The 24389-nt window shown below is 44.4% G+C and overlaps 1 long non-coding RNA gene and 1 pseudogene across 1 annotated transcript; both read left to right on the top strand.

The window, feature by feature from the left end:
• Positions 1-6466: 6466 nt before the first annotated feature.
• LOC140723558 (uncharacterized) lies at positions 6467-15723 on the top strand. The gene is made up of 3 exons (XR_012097923.1): positions 6467-6634; positions 10531-10728; positions 15537-15723. It is a non-coding gene; the product is annotated as an uncharacterized lncRNA (long non-coding RNA).
• Positions 15724-16018: 295 nt separating this feature from the next.
• LOC140723555 (uncharacterized) lies at positions 16019-18209 on the top strand (annotated as a pseudogene).
• The last annotated feature ends 6180 nt before the right edge of the window (positions 18210-24389 follow it).

Below are 24389 nucleotides of genomic sequence, written 5' to 3'. Positions count from 1 at the left end.
GAATTGTTTCCATGAAATGTCCCTGTTAGAATATAAAATGATATTCCTTTTAGAATTGTTAATACATTTAGATATTATAATTACTAAAAAATATAAAGATCTCTATGAAGCAAATATAGTTCCTTTAATGGACTCTATGAAACAGCCATTTTCTAGATGGCATCCACTTACTTTTTCTTTAATAAGTCGTGTTCGTGCTGTGAAAATAATGACTTTACCTAGACTTTGATATATTTTCCAAAATATACCTATCTTTTTAACTAAAAAATTTTTCGATCAAATTGACTCTCTTATTTCTTCCTTTATTTGGAACAATAAGAGACCAAGAATTAGTAAGTATCATTTACAACAATCTGAAAAAGACAGTGGACTTGCACTTCCTAATTTAAGACTGTATTATTGGGCTGTGAACATTAGGCAATTATGTGTTTGGTTATATTGTCTTGATAAGAACCAAAAACCATTATGGGTTGATTTGGCATTAAAAGCTGTTAAACAATTTCATTTAACTTCAATATTAGGAGCTCCATTACATTTACAGCTCTCCAAAATTCCAAATTTAAATCTTTACCCGGTTATGAAACAATCCCTACGGATATGGGTTCAATTTCGTTATTTTTACAAATATTTCAAACAATTTAAATTGGCTAGTTTTTTATATCGAAACTTTTTTATTTAAACCTTCAACAACTGACCCCATTTTTCTCTTATGGAAAAATAAAGGGATCCATTCTTTTACAGATTTATTTTGTGATGGTCGATTGATGACCTTTGAAGAGTTAATCGACAAATTTTCTCTCGCTCATACATATTTTTTTTGCAATATTTTCAGGTTAGACATTTTTTACAACAATATTTACCTAAGTTTCCATATTTACAAGAATCTGATTTGTTGGATACCATTTTGAAATTGAATCGCTTAGTGCAGGGGTGTCAAACTCAAATACACAGTGGGCCAAAATTTTAAAAATTGGTACAAGTCGAGGGCCGGACTGGTTCAGCGTTTATTGCAAAACTTATTGAAATGAATTTATTACACATATTAACCTGGAACTAACAAAGCTTAGGTTATTGCCTACAAAAACAACATTGAACATTAAATAAATAAAAAATCAGTTGCATTTATTTCTAATGGCTTTATCTGCAGCTTTTCCGGAGTAATTTCTAATTAAAACATTTTTCCACAGGCCAACACTCTGTGATTCACACTAGTCTAAGCCAGATTCTTGGCAAATCATCTTGGATGCAAGTTCATCAATGTTTGGAGTCAGGCTCTGAGCTGAGGAAATCCTCAGAATTGAGTGAAGGTGGTCATCAGAAAGACGATTCCTGTGCGATGTTTTGTTTATCTTCATCGAAGAGAACAGTTGTTAACACAGATATGTGCTGCCAAACATAGAGAGCATTTGAGCAGCTTGGGTACGCAGCTGGGGCATTGTGTCGGGAATGAAACGTAGAAACTGTGCAGCGCCCACCGAGTCATACTTTGCCTTGAGTGTGTCACTATATTGGAGTTCAATCAGCTCCATTTGTATGTTGGTTGGTGCGCTTTCCCCGTCAGCTGCAAATGGATTACTGAGCAGTTCAAACCTGCTTTTTGGGGCTTCAAAGTCGGCAAATCGCCGTGTGAAGTCGGCACCAAGTATGCTAAGTTTTTCAGCAAACTTTGCACGTGGGAACACTGCGGGAGAAACCTGCTCTTTCATAGTTTGGCAACACGGAAAATGGCTCAAGTTTTCCTGCTGCATCTGCGTCTCCCACAGGCGCAGCTTGGTTTTAAAAGCCCTCACTGCAGCGTACATGTCTGTGATCACACGACCCCGCCCCTGAAGCTGCAGGTTGAGCGCATTGAGATGGCTCGTGATGTCACACAAAAACGCCATTTCACAAAGCAACTTTTTACCCCGGAGCTCTGTTGTGTCTTTCCCTTTGCTTTCCATGAACTGACAGATCTCCTCACGCAACTCGAAACATCTTTTCAGCACTTTTCCTTGGCTTAACCATCGCACCTCTGTGTGATAGGGCAAATCATTATATTCTGAACCCAACTCCTCCAGAAACGTCTTGAACTCGCGGTGATTCAAACCTTTGCCTCTTATGAAGTTAACTGCCCGTCTTATGGTGCTCATTATATGTTCCATTTTCAAGGCTTTGCCACACAACGACTCCTGGTGTATGATGCAGTGGTAAGCTGTCAGCTCACCTGCGCCATTTTCCTCCCGCATCTTCTCCCGGATCCTGCCCACCAATCCACTCTTTTGACCGCACATCGCGGGCGCTCCATCTGTCGTCAGTCCCACAAGTTTATCCCAAGGCAGCCTCATTATATTTACACATCTGGATACCTCTTCAAAGAGATCTTTTTCCAGTAGTTGTGCCATGCATTGATCTTAATCCCAAAAGTTCCTCTGTTACACACAGACTTGGGTCCACTCCACGAATGAAAATTGACAATTGGGCAGTATCAGAAGTGTCCCTGCTCTCATCCACAGCAAGGGAATATGCGATGAAATCTCTTCCCTTCCCCACCAGCTGTTGTTGTAGATTGGTGGCAAGCTCACGTACACGGTCAGCGACGGTGTTTCTGCTCAGGCTCACATTTGAAAATGCTTGCCTTTTATCTGGGCACACGACGTCGCAAACTTTCATCATGCAGTTTTTAACAAATTCTCCCTCGGTAATGGGCCGGGCTGATTTAGCGATCTCTGCTGCCACAATAAAACTAGCCTTTACAGCAGCCTCACTTTGTGTTTTGGCTTTTGTGAACATAGCCTGCTGTGAGCCAGACTTCTTTTCAACTCTTCTACCTTCTGGAGCTTCTGTTTCTTGTCCAGATGCTTGTATTTGTCGTGGTGTTTCGTTTCATAGTGTCGTCGTACGTTATATTCTTTAATTACAGCCACACCGTCTCCACACAAAAGACAAACAGGTTTGCCCTTTATATCTGCGAACATATACTCTGCCTCCGACCTGCCTTGAAAACCCCTGTTTTCAAAGTCCACCTTTCGTTCAGCCATTTTTGGGGTGAGGGATAGCTGAAAGTTGACCACACGTGACTAGCGCCATAAGGATGCTGATGAGAGAGTAAGGCAAGCTTGAGCAATTCACTGGCAGTGCATTGTGGGATTTGTAGTATTAGTGGTGCATGCAATATACCGGCGGGCCAGCTCTAATAGAAAAAAAATCATTAATGATATTCAGGAAATAAACCAGGGAAACCGAATAAACACTAAAAACCCTGAAAACCTGGTACCTGAATAAACTCAGCATTAGCCATATCATACGCCATAGGCGCTTCGATTACTGGGGCCAGCTTTAATAGTAATTAGATATTATTTCGCGGGCCAAAGATAATTCCACCACGGGCCGGATTTGGCCCGCGGGCCTTGAGTTTGACATATATGCTGTATTCCAACAGCCACTTCTTTGTCCATTCTCCTAATCTGGCTGTCTCCCTGTACCTCCTCAACTTCCTCAAAACTACCTGTCCCGCCACCCTTCTTCACCTCACCTGAAAATTTTCAACAAGGTAATCAGTTACATCATCCAAATTCTGGCGTACAACGCAAAATGAAGCAGTCCCAGCACATGTCCCTGTAGAACACCACTGGCCATTGCCAGCTAACCAGAACAGGCTCGATTTATTCCCGCTCTTTGCCGCCTGCCAATCAGCCACTGATTTATCTATGCCAGAATCTTTCCTGTAATACCACGAGTTAGTACCTTGTTAAGCAGCCTTACTATAGGAAGGATGTGGAAGCATTCGAAAGAGTACAGAGGAGATTTACCAGGATGCTGCCCGGTTTAGAGAACATGGATGATGATCAGAGATTAAGGGAGCTAGGGCTTTACTCTTTGGAGAGAAGGAGGATGAGAGGAGACGTGATAGAGGTGTACAAGATATTAAGAGGAATAGTTAGAGTGGATAGCCAGCGCCTCTCCCCCAGAGCACCACTGCTCAGTACAAGAGGACATGGCTTTAAGGTAAGGGGAGGGAAGTTCAAGGGGGATATTAGAGGAAGGTTTTTCACTCAGAGAGTGGTTGGTGCGTGGAATGCACTGCCTGAGTAAGTGGTGGAGGCAGATCCACTAGTGAAGTTTAAGAGACTACTAGACAGGTATATGGAGGAATTTAAGTTGGGGTGTTATATGGGAGGCAGGGTTTGAGGGTCAGCACAACATTCTGGGCCGAAAGGCATGTAATGTGCTGTACTATTCTATGTTCTATGTATGGAATCTTGTCAAAGGCCATCTGAAAATCCGAGTACACAGTTTCGATCGATTCTCCTTTGCCTCTCCTGCTTGTTATTTAGATAGATAGATAGATAGATAGATAGATAGATAGATACTTTATTCATCCCCATGGGGAAATTCAACTTTTTTTCCAATGTCCCATACACTTGTTGTAGCAAAACTAATAACATACAATACTTAACTCAGTAAAAAAATATGATATGCATCTAAATCACTATCTCAAAAAGCATTAATAATAGCTTTTAAAAAGTTCTTAAGTCCTGGCGGTTGAATTGTAAAGCCTAATGGCATTGGGGAGTATTGACCTCTTCATCCTGTCTGAGGAGCATTGCATCGATAGTAACCTGTCGCTGAAACTGCTTCTCTGTCTCTGGATGGTGCTATGTAGAGGATGTTCAGAGTTTTCCATAATTGACCATAATTTCTTCAGATAATTCCAACAGATTTATCAGTCGAGATTGTCCTTTGAGGAAACCATGCTGACGACGGCTTATCTTACCACGTGCCTCCAAGTACCGTCAGAGCTACTTAATAATAGACACCAACACCTTTCCAACCCGAGGTCAGCCTAACTGGCCGACAATTTCCTTTCTTCTGACTCTTTCCCTTCTTGAAGAGTGGAGTGACACACGCAAACTTCCAGTGTTCTGGAACCTTTCCAGAAACCAGTGCTTCTTGAATGATCATTCCTAATGCTTCCACAATCTCTTCAGACACCTCTTTCAGAATCCTGGGATCTACACCATCTGGTCCTGGTGGCTTATCTTCCTTCAGACCTTTTAGTTCCCCAACAACCTTCTCTCTAATGATGGTAACTTCACACACTTCATGAACCATGACACCGGGAAATTCCACCATATTGCTCGTCTCGTCCACAGTGCAGATTGATGCAAAATACTCTCAGTTCGTCCGCCATTTCCTTTCCCCATTATTATCTTTCCAGCGTCTTTTCCCAGTGTCCGACACCGAGTCTCACATTTTGCTTCCGACTGTATGTTTCGAAAGAAACTTGTGATATCCTCTCGGAATGTCGCTTATTCCAAAGGGCCAAATGATTTAACACGGGAAAGAGTGATGGGCTGATCCAAAATGGGAACCATGGAGGGAGTGAGGGAAGAACTTCAGTAAAAAATTGTTGTCAGAATGTCGTCTGGGAGGGAGAGATGCACTCACTGAAAATTTTCACCTGTGTTAAAATGCCCGAAGGGAGGGTATGACGACCTGATTGACAATCAGCGAAGGAGTGAGCCGCGGATTGAAAATGGCCACCTGTGATGAAATGCACTGACCTCTTCAGGCTATAGAGCGGGGAAGGTGTCTTCAATGGATTTCTGTGCCAACTGGAGACGAGGTTTAAAGGTGCGAGTTGGTAACTCATTTATTTTTTCGATTATCTGGGCTGGTCAAAAATGTGTCGACTTCACTTAATCTGCATTGAACGATCCAAACCTGGAGCCCAGGCTGTCTATTTCCGCAGAGTTGAAATGGGAGACCCACCAACAGGTCACGTGAGGCTGTTTACTGTTGATCTTCCCTACCCTTCACTTTGTGATGCAAGATGACATGGTGTGTGCTCAGAGTCCCCGGATGGGTCAGGATGCTTCCTCTATGTTGTGTTGGGGGATCTGACGTTGGTCACTGAGTCCCGTTAACTTCCCCCAGCTCGCCTCGTTTCCTGAGGTTGCTCACATTTGTCCTTGAGCTTTCTGGCTGTTGTGTCTTCTCCCGGACTGGGGTGGGTGAGAAAGGAGAATGTCCCAGGTTTTGGGGATCTTTGATTTCACTGCCTGCTTTACCGAGGGACTGGGAAGTCTAGGGGGGGGAGAGTGGTTTCTGTGATGTGCATGTGGCCGAGTGGTTAAGCAATCTGAAGGTCATGAGTTTGAGCCTCAGGCCAGGCAGTGCGTTGTATCCTTGAGCATGGCACTTAACCACACATTGCTCCTGCACGTTTATAGCCCAGATGGATCAAATCACCTAATCCTGTTCCTGTGTCTTATGTATTACCATGACAGAATGATGGCTCCTTCTTATCCCATATTGTTTTGTGATGTGTGAGGGACAATAAAAGATTGTTCACTGAGATTATTATATTTGGCTTCAACGTTTAAATTTCAGTGAGTTTTGTTCTTAGTAACATTAAGCAGAAATGTTTGGTTCTCCTTTTCATTGTTAATGTGCTTCATTATCTCTCTGGTTAACGTTAGACCTGCGGTGAGAGGTTTATTGGAAGAAAAACCCCAGCTGGAAGCAAACCATGGCTAAAGATGTGGGAATAGCAACAAGTGAACTGGCCCGAGGACTGAGAGCATCAACTGGAGAGAACAACTCCGAATCAGCTGACTTGGAGATCCCAGTGAGTCAGTGAGGAGGAAGTTTGGTGAGTCTCATTTACTCAAACACTGGTCCTTTATACATTACATACCTGTACAATAGAAGGTGGGAAATAGTTGGTGAGACTGAATGTGCCCAGAAGAACCATTTATGCCTCTGTCAGACACAGTTGCAATCACACCAGGTCTGGTAATGTGCTTCCCGCAGCCCAGCCCTTTAAAACCACTCCCATTCTGTGGAAGTCGAATCTGGATAAAGTCACTCTGAGACCATACGGTACAAACTCTTTATTCCAAGCACCCAGGGCTTACTTAGTTAGTTGCTCAAACAGGAACAGTCTGTGACTGTTCCCACCCAATCCACTAACTGACTAACAATTCCCCTTACACCACAGATATATCCATCCAGATACCCCCACACAAGACAGGCTGGAGCCAAAGATATTTACTACATGACAGGCTGTAGCCCCTAAAGACAAACTACAAAATAGTCATAATGGTTTACACACACAGAACAGACTGAAGCTATCCTATCTCTACATGTGATTGCGCAAGGAGATAAGCATCTTGAAACTCTAGCTAGCTACCCGCAAGAAGAAACATGGCTCAGCACATCGGTTGATCATCAGCAGTTTCTTTCAGAAAAACAGGCTGCTATTGTTTAACGAAGTGTTAACCATTTTACAGACTTTATCCTTCCCTCCTTTTGATCATTACATTATCAACAACACAGTAACTTCTTACAGAGATAGCAACTGATGACAGCATTGACTTATCAGTGGGTAAAGACAGGGTACAACAGTAATTGTAACAAAGATATGTACAACTGTTAGGACATAATGCAGTATCATGCCCCACATATTACCAAACAGGCCTTCAAAGATCACCATTTCGACCCTTCGGTGAACCCGTGTAAATCCTGCCCTACTTTCTTGATGCTGTCAATCTCCTTTGCAGTGTGCTCGGAGAGGGGTGTAATGTTAGTAGATTCATCAGGGATATACGTGCAGCATTCTGTGTCAATAACAGCACAGGTTCCCTCTTTCTCAGCTGGGATAAACTCTAAAGCTGTACGATTCTGTATGACTGTTTGCCAGATTGCGATCATTTCAGTGGATATTTCTGTTACTTGGGCCTGTGTTTCTGTCAGGGCCCCTGCAGTATTGTGGCCAGCTCCTCAAGTGCTGTATCCAAATTGAGTATCTCTCGTGAATTCCCGGCTACTCCATAGGAGAGAAAAGTAATCATCCAAAATCAATCAGTCTCAGTTGTTCCTCTCGGCTGCTGGGCACCTGCAAGTATGGCCAGGATGCATGTTTCCCAGTATTGGAAGTTCCGTTTGATGGGGGCCTGAGACACCATCCCTCAAAACACTGACAGCCACAGTCATCTCTGTCTGGACCACAGGTCCTCATCTCACTTCCCCGGATGTTATTTGAGAAAGCCCAGGCTGAGAATTCCTCACTCTGGTTGAGCGGGATTACTGACATTGGAACCTTAGTTTTACCATGCTGTGGAATTTCAGCACAAACCCAGCAGGCCCCTAGTTCTACCTGTTTGGCATAGGTATGACAGAAAGACAGAAATGTGTTAACATGGGGCCCCCGGATGCTGGGGTGAGCCCTCTCAAAGACATAAACATGAACACCACTAACAACCAATACATTTTCCATTAGTCCGAGAGAGACCTTCTATTCAGTTCCTTCAGTAACATGTTTGGTGCCTAATGATGTATCCACCGAGATTGCCCCTTCAGTTTCACAGCCATAGGAGCGGTCGGTAACACCTGATATGGTCCTCTCCACCGCAGTCCGAGTTTCCCTCAATCCCAGTTCTTCATCAGGAAAAAAAATCCCAGGTTCCATGGTGCAATGTAGTTCTCTTCCTTTTAAGCCTGTCATACCTGTGAATGTATGCTTGGAAATTTTTGGTTAGTTGGCATATATATTTCCCCATGTCTTCCCCTCGGGTATGAATATCCAATTTTGCTGGTAGACTTTCTGGGAGCAATGGTACACAAGGTCTTAGTCCCCAGGGTGTCTTCATGGGCCGTCCATAAATGATTTCAGCTGGTGACAACCCTGTTTTACCCTGTGGGGTAACCCTCATGTGGAACTGGGTATCGGTAGGACCATCAACCAAGTGAGTCCAGTCTCCACTGTTAGTCTGGCCAGTTTACTCTTCAGAGTGCCATTGGCTCTCTCCACTCTGCCAGCGGCCTGTGGGTGGTGTACACAGTGGAATTGTTGCTGGATAGCTAGTTCGTTACGTATGCCTTTGTTTACTTTCATCACGAAGTGTGGGTCATTGTCAGAGCTCAGCATCTCTGGCAGGCCGTACCTGGGAATTATTTCCCGTAATAATACCTTCACAACAGTGATAACAGTATTATTGGTAGATGGAACAGCTTCAACCCATCTACTAAACACATCTATAATATCTAAGCAGTATCTATAGCAATGTACTCTAGGCAATTCAATAAAATCAACTTGTAGACACAGAAAAGGGTCCACCTGTCAAGGGAGTCGTACCCGGTGTGCAGGGTACAGGTTACCAACCATTCCCTCCTTTCCCAGGTGTGTACAATTATGTATATAATCGACCAATATTGGTAAAAACTGTGTAGGAACACAAACCTGTCCCGCTGGGGTGATCCAAAAACCTAGGTTGGGGTCTTTGTGGCATCCCCATCTGGGACCACAGTTTGTGCTCCTCCTCAGAGGCGTCCCCCTGAAAATTACGTACCTCCCACATGTCCTGCAAACCCGTTCTGCTTTAGTCATGGAGGGTTGCTTGACGGCTACAACTACTGAGGATTGCGCCGCACTTTTCACTGTCTGATCTGCTAGAGCATTGTGTTTAGTGACACAGTCGGACATGCGTGTGTGGGCAGCACATTTCATAACAGCCAGAACTCGAGGTAGCTGTAGAGTGGTGAGTAAGTTGTTTACAAAGGTGGCATTACTAATGGGGTGGCCAGAGGAAGTCAGGAATCCCCATGTTCCCAGAGAGCCCTGTAGTCATATACAATTCCAAATGTATAACGGGAGTCTGTGTAAATGTTCCCACTTTAGTCTGTTGCTGGGATACAGGCACGAGTCAGAGCAAACAGCTCAGCCTTCTGGGTGGAGACAGCTGCTTCAAAAGATGCCTGCTTAATTACTTCACCGTCCATCATTATTGCATAGTCAGAATATTGTTATCCTGCTGGATCCACAAAAGAGCTTTCATCCTCATAAAATGTTGCCTCGGGATTGAGGGGATATTGCTAAATGGATGGGAGCGTCTGTCCTTCTTTTGTGGTGATCCAGACAGGGGGGCAGTTGGTGCGACAGACTTTTTGGCCTGAAATTGCACAGAGATGGGGTACAGCATCTTGGGATCGGTCAATATTAAAAGGTTGTCTTACCAGATATCCCGTCTTCACCTCAAACTCCTTCCCGTATTGGACCAGACCCGCAGCCAAGTCTTGCCTGTCTCCTTCGATGGTGCAGAGTCAGAAACCGAAGATTTGCCAGCCTGAGTCAGGGCTTTGGTGCTCCAGAGAGAGAGATGGGGTCTAGAGTTTACCAGGAGGAGGAGGAGGAATCAAACCAATAGGATGTGGCTACAAAAGAAAGATCAGAAACGTTTGTAAACTGGTTGACCGGAAAAAAAGGTGGTTAATTTCAGGCAGCAAATGTGGAGAGGAATAAAAAGACAACGTTTAGACCGAGCCCCTTCAGCATGCCTAGCCTGTGTACTCCGCTGCTTAGTTGCTCTCTGAATTACAGAGTTCCTCCAGCTTTTGTGTGTGTGTGTCTCTGTATTTCCAGCAACTGCAGAATCTCCTGTGTTTTATAACTGCATTTTACTTTGGCATTAGATACACATTGATATTGAGTATATTGTTTATGGGAGCCACTTTCTGAGTTAAAACAGCTACTGATTTTTCTATACACAGGGAAAAAGAATGAGGTATGGACATTGAACTGGTGCTTGCAGAAATGGTTAATGGCACCGTGATTACCCAGAGGGTCATGCGTTAAGAATTTCGCCGGTGCTGAAGCACCGATGAAATGCGCAGGCGGCAGGCTGAGGACGTCCCCAAGTATCACGCATGCACGCAGTACACTGAAGGCCTTGAAAATGTCGGGTGCAGGTAAGAGCGATTCTCCGTGTTTTTATATTATACAGCGACTTTGGGACAATTCCTGTGAAATCCGGACACCGTGGCCAACAATCCCGGGACAGTCCTGCTCTCTTCCCGCTCTCTCTCAGCCCCACGATCCGTACACGGGCCCCGGGGAGCTTCCGGTTGATGAGGGAATGGGAACCGATAGATCTCTCAGACAGAGCTGAGCTCCAGCTATCTAAACGCAAGGATTAGGAACTCGGAGAAAGGGAACAAAATCTTTTGCATCAGCAGTAGAGAAAATTACCTTTGTTCTACCTCCAGTCACAAAGAAGAGGAAATCTGCAGATGCTGGAAATCCAAGTGACACACACAAAATGCCGGAGGAACTCAGCATTAGTACTCTTTTCCATAGATGCTGCCCGACCTGCTGAGTTCCTCCAGCATTTTGCGTCTGTGTAGTTTGTTCTACCTCCTCCTGTTCTGAACTTTTCTACAGGTGAGAACATGTTTTGACCCATTCTCTCTGGGTACATGATATTATCAAACACCTTTGCCCTGGGCAACAAGTAACTTTCACATCAGAAATGTGCCAGACTCCAATGAGACAGACTACTGCCCTTCCCTTCATATTCATTGGCATTGCCATCTCCGAGTTCATCACCGTCAGTCATCTGGAGAGGGTTTAGGGGAAATATTTATGTACAACACAGAAACTGGTGTTACCTGTCTGTATTGTGGTGATGCAAAAGTTGCTGGAGAATTTGCAAATGGGAAGAATTGGAGTGAAATTTGGAAATCTGACCTTTTAAAGCGTCATTTAGCAAGCAAGTCACATATGGACAGTGTGCAAAAGCTCTTGCGAGAAAATCCTTCATAACCCACTATAGGCCTGCTACATAGGTTGTGTGAGAGTGCAGATGAACTCGATTGAACCCAGAGGAGATCAACGTTTTTATTGACAGTGATTTGCTAGCTGTGAAAATGAATACCTCTCTATATAAAATTCACTGTGCACATGTTGTCACTGGGTAAAAAAAATACACAGTACATGATTTATGTGCACACTTGTCATTACAAATTAGAGGGGACATTGGTGGGAAGGTGGGGAGACCTCCAGTGTCCCTGATGCCCTCATCTACAAGATGTGTATCCAGCTGCAGCTTGTAACCCAGCACTTTAAGGAGATTGAACTGGAAATGGATGAATTCTGGATCATCCAGGAGTGGAGGGGGTGATACATATGATATGAAGAGAGGTGAGTTACACCCAAGGTGCGGAACACAGGAAACTGGTTGAGAGTCAGGAAGGGGAATGAGGTTACATACCCATCGCAGAGTCCTCTTGTGGCCATCCCCCACAGCAACAGGTGGAACACTTTAGAAAGTAGTGGGGGGGATTACCTGGCAGAGGAAAGTCAAAGGTGTGATAGGGGATTCATTAGTTAGGGGAACAGAACAGGAAGGGGACTAATATCCTCGTGGTAAGGCTGCGAGAGCAAGTGTGGTGGAGGGGGGTGCTGATGTGGTTAAAATGATTTGTAGGGGGAATGGGAGCCAGAATGACAGGACAGATAGTGGAGAGGGTGATTTGAATTGAATTGACTTTCTTACATACACATACATGAGGAGTAGAAGTCTTTACGTTACATCTCCATCTAAATGTGCAATGTGTAATTTATAGTAATTTATAATAAATAGTTTGTGCATAGAACAGTCAGTATAACATACAAATGCAATTGTATTAACATGAATTAATCAGTCTGATGGCCTGGTAAAAGATGATGTCCTGGAGCCTGTTGGTCCTTTTGCTGTGGTACCGTTTCCTGGATGGTAGCAGCAGGAACAGTTTGTGGTTGTGGTGAATTGGGTCCCCAATATCTTTTGGGCCCTTTTCCCACACCTGTCTCCGTAAATGTCCTGAATAGTGGGAAGTTCACATCTACAGATGCGCTGGGCTGTCTGCACCAATCTCTGCAGGTTTATGAGATTAAGGGAAGTACAGTTCCCATACTAGGCAGTGATGCAGCCAGTCAGGATGCTCTCAATTGTGTTCCTGTAGAAAGTTCTCAGGATTTCGGGCCCCATTCCCAACTTCTTCAACTATCTGAGGTGAAAGAGGTGCTGCTGTGCTCTTTTCACAACACAGCCGGTATGTACAGACCATGTGAGATACTTGGTGATATTTATGCCGAGGATCTTAAAGCTGTTCACCCTCTCAGCCCCAGATCCTTTGATGTCAACAGGGGTTAGCCTGTCTCCATTCCTCCTGCAGTCCACAATCAGCTCCTTTGTTTTTGTGACAATGAGGGAGAGTTTGTTTTCTTTACACGAGTCAAATGTTGTTCAGACCTCAGATAGTGTCAGCAATCAAATGGTTGAGCATGGTGCGATGAATGTGCTGAGCTGTGTATATCACAATGCACGAAGCATCATAGGAAAGCCAGATGAGCTCAGGACAGGGAATTATGATATTGTAGCCATTATTGGGACTTGTTTACACCCAACAGTCTGAGGGATTTAGAGGAACAAAGTTGTAGGTAGATTGTGGGCCATGTCAATAAACAAAGGTTGATTCAGTAAGTGATTTTAACTTTACATATATTGACTGGAACTCCCATAATGTAAAAGGACTAGATGGGGTAAAGTTTCTCAAATGTGCCCATAATCAGTACGTAGATTTCCCAACGTAGAAGTGAGCAATAAGCTGTTAGGAAATGATCAGGGCTGGTGACAGAAATTGGTGATCATAATGCCATGAGATTCAAAGTAAATATGGAAAAAGAGTGGTCTGGACCACGGGTTGAGATTCTAAATTGGGGAAAGGTCAATTTTGATGGTATCAGAAAGGATCTGACAAGTGTGGTTTGGGACAGGCTGTTTCCTGGCAAAGGAGTACCTGTAAGTGGGAGGCCTTCAGAAGTGAATTTTTGAGGATGCAGAGTTTGTATTTGCCTGCCAAAATGAAAGTTGAAAGGTAACTGGTCCAGGGAACCTTGCTTTTGAAGAGAAATTGAAGCCTCATATATTTTGTTCCTCTAAATGCCTCAGACTGTTGGGCGCTACCGAGACCCATTAATGACTACAAGTCATGATTCCATGCACTGAGCTCATCTGACTTTTTTTGTTGTCTTCTTTTGGTTTCTCAAAGCTTCTGAATAGTTTTTGTTCTTTTGTTTGCCCTCTCTTTGACATTTATGTTGGCTTTGGCTTCTCATTTTAGCCACAGTTGTGTCCTCCTGTCTTTCTAATGCTTCCACTTCTGTGGAATCACTCAGGTCCCGAATTGCTCCAGAAACTCCAGCCACTGGTGCTCAATTGTCACTCCTACCCTTTCCCTTCCAAACAAGTTTGGCCATCTTCTCAGCCATAGAAACATGGACAAGTTCAGTAAAGAAACAGGCTCTTTGTCCCATCTAGACAATGCCAAAAAAGCATGTAAACTTGCAGTGCGATCTGGACCAGCTGGCAAAATGGTTTGAGAAATGGAAAAAGGAATGTAATGCAGACAAGTGTGAGTTGTTGCACCTTGGTCTGACCTGCCAAGGGAAGTCTTTCACAGTGACTGGTCGGGCACGGAGGAGTGTTGTAGAAGAAAGGGACCTGTTGTAGAAGAAAGTCCTTAATTCAACAAAAGTGGTATCACAGTTAGATAGAGACGGAAGGAAAGATTTTAGCCCAATGGCCTTCATGAACAAAAGTACTGACAACAATAGATGGATGTTATGTTGACTTGTAGAAGACATTGGTGAGGCCTAATTTGGAGTATTGTGTGCAGTTTTGGTCACCAATCTACAAGGAAGATGTAAAGACTTTGAAAGAGTTCAGAGAAAATTCACAAGGATGTTCCCAGGTCTGGAGTACTTGGGTTATAAGGAAAGATTGAGTAGGTCAGGACTTTATTCCTTGGACTGCAGGAGATTGAGGGGAGATTTGATTGTGATAGAAGGGCATTGATAGTGTAAATGTAAGCTGGCTTTTACCACTGAGATGGAGTGGGAATACAACCAGAGGCCATGGGTTAAGGCTGAAAGGTGAAATGTTAAGGGGAACATGAGGGGAAACTTCTTCACACAGAGAGTCATCCGGGTGTGGAATGAGCAGCCAGCTCAAGTGGTGCATGCAAGCTCGATTTCAACATTTCAGAGGTTCATGTAGGTACCTGGATGGTAGGGGTATGGGAGTGGGCAGATTAAATAGTTCAGCACAGACCAGATGGCCCACAGGGCATGTTTCTGTGTTGTAATTTTCTACAAGAATGTGAAATATTACAAAAATTCACTCTGTCTTTTGAACAGCTGTGCAGACCAACCATTCACCTCAACAGGAATTTTCTATATGGCATTAAAACTGTGGCACTTTAAGTTAATAATACATAAAAGAAAATCCCAGATAGATAGATAGATAGATAGATAGATAGATAGATAGATAGATAGATAGATAGATACTTTATTCATCCCCATGGGAATATTACAATGGGGAGATGCACATCAAGAAAGACTAATTGCGTGAGACTGTTTCAGTTACTGTGGGGTGAGGAACCCATGCAGCTCAGTAGGAAGAGGGAATAATACCAATGGAGAGAGTCAAACTGAGCCAGGTCACAGATTGGAGACGGCAGAAATGCCCCATTCTTATAGAGACAGGAAGAGCATCAGGGAATTGATGGTCATTGCAGATACCAGCTCTCTGCCCAGTCAGGAGAAGATTTCTCTGTCCAACTTGGGTTGAACCTCACTGTAACAGTGTGATACCAGATCAAACCTTGGCAACTCATGTAATCTCATTTGAAATGTTGTCCTAAACCCATTGATGGATTTTGTAAATCTTTTACAGGTTGAAAATGACAAGGGATTTGTCTCCAGGAAGTTCAAACATGGCACACCAGTTTTGTTGTCTCTGTCCAGATATTTAAGAAGGTGGAGCAAGAGATTCAATCGACCACCCTTCCTGCTCAGACAGTGGGGAGGGATTCACTCGGTCATCTGACCAACTGGCAAGCCCGTCATTTTGTACAGGAGAAAGGCCATTCACCTGCTCTGACAGTGGGAATGGATTCACTCGGTTATCACAATTGAAGGTACATCAGCAAGTTAACACTGGGCAAGACCATTCACCTGTTCTGTGTGTGAGAAGGGGTTCAGTCGGTCTTCCCACCTGTGGACACACCAATCAGTTCACACCACACCAGGCAAAGGCTGGTGATCTGCTGAATATCTGAGAAAGGATTCACTCAGTCATCTGACCTAATGGCACACCAGCGTGTTCACACTGAGGAGAGGCCGTTCAGCTGCTCAGTCAGTGGGAAGACTTTCACTCGGTCATCCAACCTGCACAGTCACCAGCGAGTTCACACTGGAGAGAAGCCATTCACCTGCTCAGTCTGTGGGAAGGGATTCACTCAGTCATCCACCCTACAGAGTCATCAGCGAGTTCACACTGGGGAGAAGCTGTTCATCTGTTCAGTCTGTGGGAAGAGATTCACTGAGTCATCACGCCTACAGAGTCATCAGCGAGTTCACACTGGGGAGAAGCCGTTCACCTGCTCAGTCTGTGGGAAGAGATTCACTCAGTCATCCCACCTACAGAGTCATCAGCGAGTTCACACTGGGGAGAAGCCGTTCACCTGCTCAGTCTGTGGGAAGAGATTCACTCGGTTATCCCACCTACAGAGTCATCAGCGAGTTCACACTGGGGAGAAGCCGTTCACCTGCTCAGAATGTGGGAAGAGATTCACTGATTCATCCACCCTACAGAGACACCAGCGAGTTCACACTGGGAAGAAGCCGTTCACCTGCTCAGTCTGTGGGAAGGGATTTACTCAGTTATCCAATCTACAGAGACATCATCGAGTTCACACTGGGGAGAAGCCATTCACCTGCTCACTCTGTGGCGAGGGTTTCACTCTGTCTTCCAACTTACAGAGACACCAGCGAGTTCACACTGGAGAGAATCCATTCACCTGCTCAGTCTGTGGGAAGAGATTCACTCGGTCAACCACCCTACTGAGTCATCAGCGAGTTCACACTGGAGAGAGGCCATTCACCTGCTCAGAATGTGGGAAGAGATTCACTCAGTTATCGAATCTACAGAGACATCATCAAGTTCACACTGGGGAGAAGCCATTCACCTGATCAGTCTGTGGGAAGAGATTCACTGATTCATCCACCCTACAGAAGCATCAGCGAGTTCACACTGGGAAGAGGCCGTTCAACTGCTCAGTCTGTGGGAAGGGATTCACTGATCCATCCAACCTACAGAGTCATCAGCGAGTTCACACTGGAGAGAGGCCATTCACCTGCTCAGAGTGTGGGAAGGGATTCACTCGGTCATCCCAACTACTGGCACACCAGCAAGTTCACACTGGGGAGTGTCCTTTCACCTGCTCAGAATGTGGGAAACGATTCACTAAGTCATCCACCTTACTGGTACATCAGCGAGTTCACACTGGGGAGAAGCCGTTCATCTGCTCAGAATGTGGGAAGAGATTCACAAACTCTTCCACCCTTCAGAGACATCAGCGAGCTCACACTGGGGAGAAGCCGTTCACCTGCTGAGAATGTGGGAAGGGATTCAGTCAGTCATCCAACCTACAGAGACATTAGCTAGTTCACACTGGGATGAAGCCGTTCACCTGCTCAATCTGTGGGAAAGGATTCACTCAGTCATCTCAACTACTGGAACACAAGTCAGTTCATAGTGGGGAGTGGCCATTGTTATGAATCCCTAGGTTTCGTTTGATATGGACTGTCATTTTAAGAGAGATTAAGACGGTGAATCAGTTTGACTTGCAGCTTGTTTACATTGCTTGCAGCTTGTTTAGTTTTAATTGAGGACACAGACACTCAGAGTCAGACGGAGACGGATGAAAAATGGAAGGATTGAAACCAGGGAAGTAGTGGCCAAAGGTCACTGTTTAGAACTTTCCTATGCCCACAAGGGTGGGATAATTATCCATTCACCATACATTGAATGTGTGGTTGTCACCTCATTTAACCCATAGGAGTGGATCTGATTTGGGATATCCTGTGGAGACCACTTATGTGTTAACCCTTGCCTGAGTGTGATGTGGTTATTCATTTGAAGATGATACCCCTCATGACAAGTCACTTTCGGTGAAAATTCGTATGTAGATTTGTAAAGATGACGGATAAAATCTACAGCAACTGTTCTCTCATTTTAACACTGTGGAACCTGTGACAGACAGACGTACTGTATTGATCCTGAGGGAAATTGAGTTTCGTTACAGTCGCACCAACCAAGAATAGTGTAGAAATATAGCAATATAAAACCATCAATAATTAAATAATAATAAGTTAATCTTTGCAAGTGGAAATAAGTCCAGGACCAGCCTATTGGCTCAGGGTGTCTGACACTCTGAGGGAAGATTAGAAAAGTTTGATGGCCACAGGCAGGAATGACTTCCTGAGATGCTCAGTGTTACATCTCGGTGGAATGAGTCTCTGGCTGAATGTACTCCTGTGCCTAACCAGTACATTATGGAGTGGATGGGAGTCATTGTCCAAGATGGCATGCAACTTGGACAGCATCCTCTTTTTAGACACCACCGCCAGAGAGTCCAGTTCCACCGCCAGAACATCACTGGCATTACGAATGAGTTTGTTGATTCTGTTGGTGTCTGCTACCCTCAGCCTGCTGCCCCAGCACACAACAGCAAACATGATAGCACTGGTCACCACAGCCTCATAGAACATCCTCACCATCGTCTGGTAGATATCAAAGGACCTCAGTCTCCTCAGGAAATAGAGACGGCTCTAACCCTTCTTGTAAACAGCCTGAGTGTTCTTTGAGCAGTCCAGTTTATTGTTAATTCGTATCCCCAGGTATCTGTAATCCTCCACCATGTCCACACTGTCCCCTTGGATGGAAACAGGGGTCACTGATGCCTTAGCTCTGCTCAGGTACACCACCAGCTCCTTAGTTTTTTTCACATTAAGCTGCAGATGATTCTGCTCGTACCATGTGACAAAGATTTCCACCATAGCTCTGTACTCAGCCTCATCTCCCTTGCTGTTATTGGAGTATAAAAGTATAAATTTACCAAAACTATGAAGTCAGTTTTGAAACTTGCTATTTGATTGAAACTGCTATTTGATATGCATGGGTAGAAGAATGAAAACTTAAGAATGTAGAAGACAATAGTATGTTAATGAGAGATAGCTAAAGAACTAAATAAATGTAGATTAGAACATAATTAAGTCACATAATTCTAGGACTATTATTTGCTATGCATGTATCCTAAAAATGTAGAAGACAATGGTATCTTAATGAAAGGTAGCTAAGAGATGTAGATTAGAACATGATTAAAGCAATGAGTAGAAACAATAGGGACATGATGTACGTGAGGTACGTGTAATACGCAACTATAGACCTATTACATATGCTAATACAACTGGATCAGGAGATTGCTATAAAAAATGCTGTGTCCGAGGATCGGGGGGCAATCAGCGATTAGCTCAATGACAGTCTCAGCTTTGATTTGCAAATTAAAGTTTAACCCTTCTGGAAGAATCTTCTGCATCTCTTGGTCATTGGTGGGGCACGAGAAACCACGACAAAATTGGTGACCGCGGCAGGACCGGATAGAGACCCGCGGAAAGGAAACGGCAGATTGGGGACACTTCCTAGCCCTCTAGGGACCCCCACATGGGTAACAGAATTAAAGGTACACCCAAACAAAAGGTAAGTGCTTTTCGCGACAATTTGGACTAAGAATTCTGTTGGCTTTGGGGAGGTCTTGGAGTCTCAGAAGTGTGGAACCACTGCCGAAGGGTCTCTCCGGTCCAAAGAATCTGGCAGAATTGGGGGTTAACAGAGGAGGCTCAGAGGATTGATCAAGAACATTGCAGTGAGGGTAAGTACAAATAAGTTAATAAGAAGTTAAGTTAAGAAACATTCCACGTGGTGTTGGTAAATCCCTGTGGGTATCACTTTGTATGAAACGAAGGGCTGAACGGGCAGGGAAAGGAAAATAGACTAGGTGTAGAATTAGAGTAAGTTTAGTTAAGAAAAAGTCCACGTGGTGTTAGACTAGGAAGAAAAAGTCCACGTGGTGTTAGACTAGGAAGAAAAAGTCCACGTGGTGTTAGACTAGAGGAAATAATATTATCCAGTAAACAAACTGAATCTCTGAAATACCTTAAAAAGAGCGAATAACATGACAGGTAAAGGAACAGCAGTAGAGATTCTGAGCAAAAAATTCCCGTTAATTAAAAATGAGATCAGAAAAACTTCAGAAAAATGAGAAAAAAGAACCAAAAACCTGGTCACAAAGTGGCCAAGAGAAGGAACGTTTGATGTAAATTTGTGCGAAGAAATGGAGGGACTAATAAAAAATGACAAACCAACAGATAAATCTAAGAAAAGAGGGCAAAAAAGAGAACGAGAAGTGGAAGTGCTAAAACTCTTCAGAATGGAGGGGGAAAGGCTGAGGAGGACAGGTAGAATATTGATTACAAGCGAGGAAAACACTAAGGTGCTGGAGAAACAGCCTGTCAGAGAGAGAGAAGGGTACGGTGAGAAGCTGGCTTCGGCTCCGTACCCGGATGCGAAAGAAACAGAAAAACCCCCTCCCTATAATGAGGAAGGAACCCCTAAACAGTGCCCCCTGCTGACGGGAACAGTAAACATGCAGGGAGAAGTACAGGTTTGGGATAATGAGGAGGAAAAAAAACAATACGAGAAGGAAAAAGCGGCGATATGGAAGGAGATACTGGCAGAAAGGATAAAGATAGAACAGGTACAGAGAGAAATGGAAGAAGGGATTGAACGAATGAAATACTTGAGAGGAAAAGGAGTATGAGGAGTATCGGTTATACCATAGAAATAAACAGACTAGAAAAGAAAGTGACTCATCGGAGGAGCAAGTGTTAAGTGGAAAGAGAGGATACGAGAATTTGTGGGGAAGAGGTAGGGGGCAGAAACCTAGAAGGACAGAAGGAGGCAGTAGGGGAGCGACTTGCGGAAGTAGAGAGAGAGCTAGTTAAGTTACTGAAAGGGGATTGCCAGGAGAGATGCGAAAAATACTCTAGGGGCCAACCAAGTATTGAATCAAGACAGAAAGGGAGGACTGCACAGGGAGACCGAGGGAAGAGCAGGACCCCGGAGACATTTGTGTGGGAGGCAGTAAAGACATACCCTGAGGCAGTTGGGGAGTCCGGTGAGGAGGAGAGCCGGGGCAGGTGGGAAGAAGGAGGAAGAATGATGCCGTTGTTAGTTAAAGGATCAGGACAAGTGCAGTATATCCCTTGGGGATCCCAGGACCTAGAAGGGCTGAAAAACACTCTGCCCAATTTACATGAAGGAGCAGGGAAATGGATTAGAGCCTTCGAAGAAGAAACAGCGCGACGATTATTGGCTATGGGAGATTTGAAGGCACTGTTGATAAGGTTGATGGGAACCTCCAAATTTAACGAACTAATGGAAATGGCTGGCATAGTAAACTCGAACGACCCGAGAACTGATGGAGATGGGTTTGACAGAGTGAGGCAGAGGGTCTGGCAGGCCCTCAGAAAGCTTTATCCACCTAAAGTGGACCCCAAAGCCTTAAAAGGGGATCCACTGGGAGACACTGAAAACCCAGCAGCCTACGTAGAAAACCAGTTGAAAAGGTGGAGACTGGAGACTGAGCAAGAGGTGGAGAATATCTTATTTATGACCTCACTGTTCCGACATAGCATTTTGGATGCAATGCCTCCACAAGTAAAATCCAAACTGGAGGAAGTGGTTGGGCTGACGTAAATGACCACAAGAATTTAGAGACAACGTAGTCCATGTGGTTGAGAAATACCGGAAAGACAAACGAAGGTTGGCTGAGCAGCAGGAAGAGGTGCAAAGAAAGTTAATACAAATGCAGCTCGAAGAACTCAAAAAGAAGGAAAAAGAGAAAAACAAAAAGATGCTGCCAGCAACCACCAGTTCGAGTACAGCCATCGAACTGGACAAAGCACTGCTATATGGAGGGAGCAGTCATACTGTAAGACAAGGGCTGGAAAACCCCATGCCAATAAATGTCTTTGAGGGAGCATTCTCACAAATGCCCTATCAGGGACAGACTAAATTCAAACAGCCCAGACAGGACTGGAAGTCCCAAGGAGGGGGACAGAGGAGCTATGGGCAAAGGGGACCAGTGAGGAAACAGTGGGAAAGAGAGGTAGAGAGATTGTGCTGGGAATGTAATCAGCCAGGCACATGAGAAGAGATTGTCCGTTTATACTATGGCCTGTCACACACCAGCAGGACCCGATAAGAAGGGAACTAAAGTTTAGCCAAGGACCAGTCCCAAGCGGACCTGTGAACTCCTATGCGAGGTATTAGGGTACCCCAAGAACTTGAGTGGGAAGGGACATTACCCAATGATAACAAGGGAGGCAGTTGAGGAACCCATTGTTCAGGTTATGTTAGAAGGGCAACTGACACCAATGATGATAGATACTGGAGCCACGTACACTTGCGTACAGCCACAGTATGCCCTTCACCTTCCCATGTCAGGAAAGTTTATTAAGACGGTAGGGTACTCGGGGAAAACACAGCTGACACAGTGCCCGGCTCCAGTGCGGTTGAGAATGGGAAATAAAGAAATTGTTTTGCCGGTGCTAGTATTTCAAGGAACTCCGATTAATTTGTTAGGCAGAGATGCCTTATTGAAACTGGAATTAAAATTAGAATGCACCAGAACTGGACTGAGTGTGAAAAGAGCAGGGGCTCAATTGATAGCGCAAGAAGACAAGAAGGCTAATGTCTTTTGGATAGGAGACATCGCAGATCAGATTCAGGAAACCTGGGAAAAATGGAAAAAGGGCGTGCAGGCTATATTACCCAGGGCTGTAATGCCCAAATCTGAGCTACATTGTACAGTGATTTTTGACGAGACTCAGAACAGGGAGTTAGAGGAGAGATGACACCTGGAGGTATGTACCCAACAGCACCTGGAAGGGGGGGGGGCTGTGATAATTGGAAAGCAAGGGGCAGCTTTACAAGTTAAGTGGAACACCTTTTTAGAAAAATGGTACAGGATACCGGAGGCTGCGCCCCACGTAACTTTATTGGTAAATAAGGGATATCAGTCTAAAGACTTAGGACCTTTAGTTAAGAGTGCTAAAACCGTAACAGTGTGGAGGAAAATCACGCCAGAGGTGTGGAGATCAGAAGACAACAGTTGTATTAAAATAATGGTAAGTGTAGATATGGTAGGGACAGTGAGGGAGGTCGAAATAACTCCCCAACCACACATGCCCGTGCTGGGAAAGGAAAGAGGCCAGCAGAAAGATAAAAGGTTAGATGAGTTGCCGTCTATTCTGTGGTCACAGCATGACACGGACGTAGGGAAAATAAAAACAGCTAGTCCGGTGGAAATAAGGCTGAAAAAAGGAGCAATTCCACCCAGGAGACCACAATACCCACTAAGACCAGAAGCAGAAGAGGGAATAGCGTCGACAGTGCAGGGGTTGCTTGAAATAGGAGTGCTTAAAAGAACAAACAATCCATGCAATACCCCATTGTTGCCGATCTTAAAAGCAGATAAATCTGTGGAGATTGGTGCATGATTTCCGAGCGGTAAATGATGTGGTAGAGGACTGGCCAGCGGTAGTCCCCAACCCACACACGCTTTTGACTAATGTTCCACCAGAAGCAAGTTACTTTTCAGTGATTGATTTGTGTTTGGCTTTCTTCAGCATTCCTCTAGACGATCAGTGTCAGTATTTGTTTGCATTTGCTTACAGAGGTGCTCAGTATACCTATACCAGAATGCCGCAAGGATTTAAACATTCATCACACATGTTTAATCAGGTATTGAAGGCAGACCTAGAGGGCATACCATTGGAAAGTACATTGTTACAGTATGTGGATGACCTGTTGATTTGCTCCCACAGTGAGGAACAGTGTAAGCAGGACACTATAACTCTGTTAGAGAAATTAGCGCGCAGAGGACCTAAAGTATCCAAAAAAAAAACCCTGCAATTTTGCACGCAGCAAGTGGAATACTTAAGCAGGGTAATATCCAAGGAAGTGAAGGCGATAGCACCAGATCAGATTGAGGCAATAACTAAGGCCCCAAAACCCCAGACCGTAGGGCAGATGATGACGTTTTTGGGAATGGCAGGGTACAGCTCAGATTGGATAGGAGATTATGCTGAGATTGTGGCACCTTTGAGAAAGATAATGAAAGAAGCAGGAATTCCAAATTTGAAGAACGGCTTACAGTGGAATGGAGAGGCGGAGATAGCTTTCAATACTATTAAGCAGGAATTGCATTCAGCACCAGCATTAGCTTTGCCTGATTACGAGAAGGTTTTTCATTTGTATATATCCAACGGACAGGAGGGTTATGTCACAGCGGTTCTAACACAAGAGACAGGCACAGGAAAAGCAAAGCAGCCGATAGCATACTACAGTACGAGACTAGATGAGGTGGTACGGGCGTATCCACCCTGTTAACATGGATTGGCGGCGCTGTACTATGCATATGAAAAGGCATCATCTGTAAGCCTGAGCTATCCTGTGACTCTGTACACACACCACAAAGTAGCAGAATTGCTAGAAAGGGGAAAATCTATGCTGACGCCAGCCAGGATAGCAGCGTATCAGATGCTATTGACATTTCCAGACATAACTATACAGTGATACACTACCAGTACTTTAGCCGATTTTGTCCCTTTAGACTATGAA

This window comes from Hemitrygon akajei, unplaced genomic scaffold (genome assembly GCF_048418815.1).
Source record: "Hemitrygon akajei unplaced genomic scaffold, sHemAka1.3 Scf000118, whole genome shotgun sequence".
Taxonomy (NCBI): Eukaryota; Metazoa; Chordata; class Chondrichthyes; order Myliobatiformes; family Dasyatidae; genus Hemitrygon; species Hemitrygon akajei.
The sequence above is the reverse complement of the archived record's forward strand: the minus strand, read 5'-3'. Positions and strand labels throughout refer to the sequence as shown.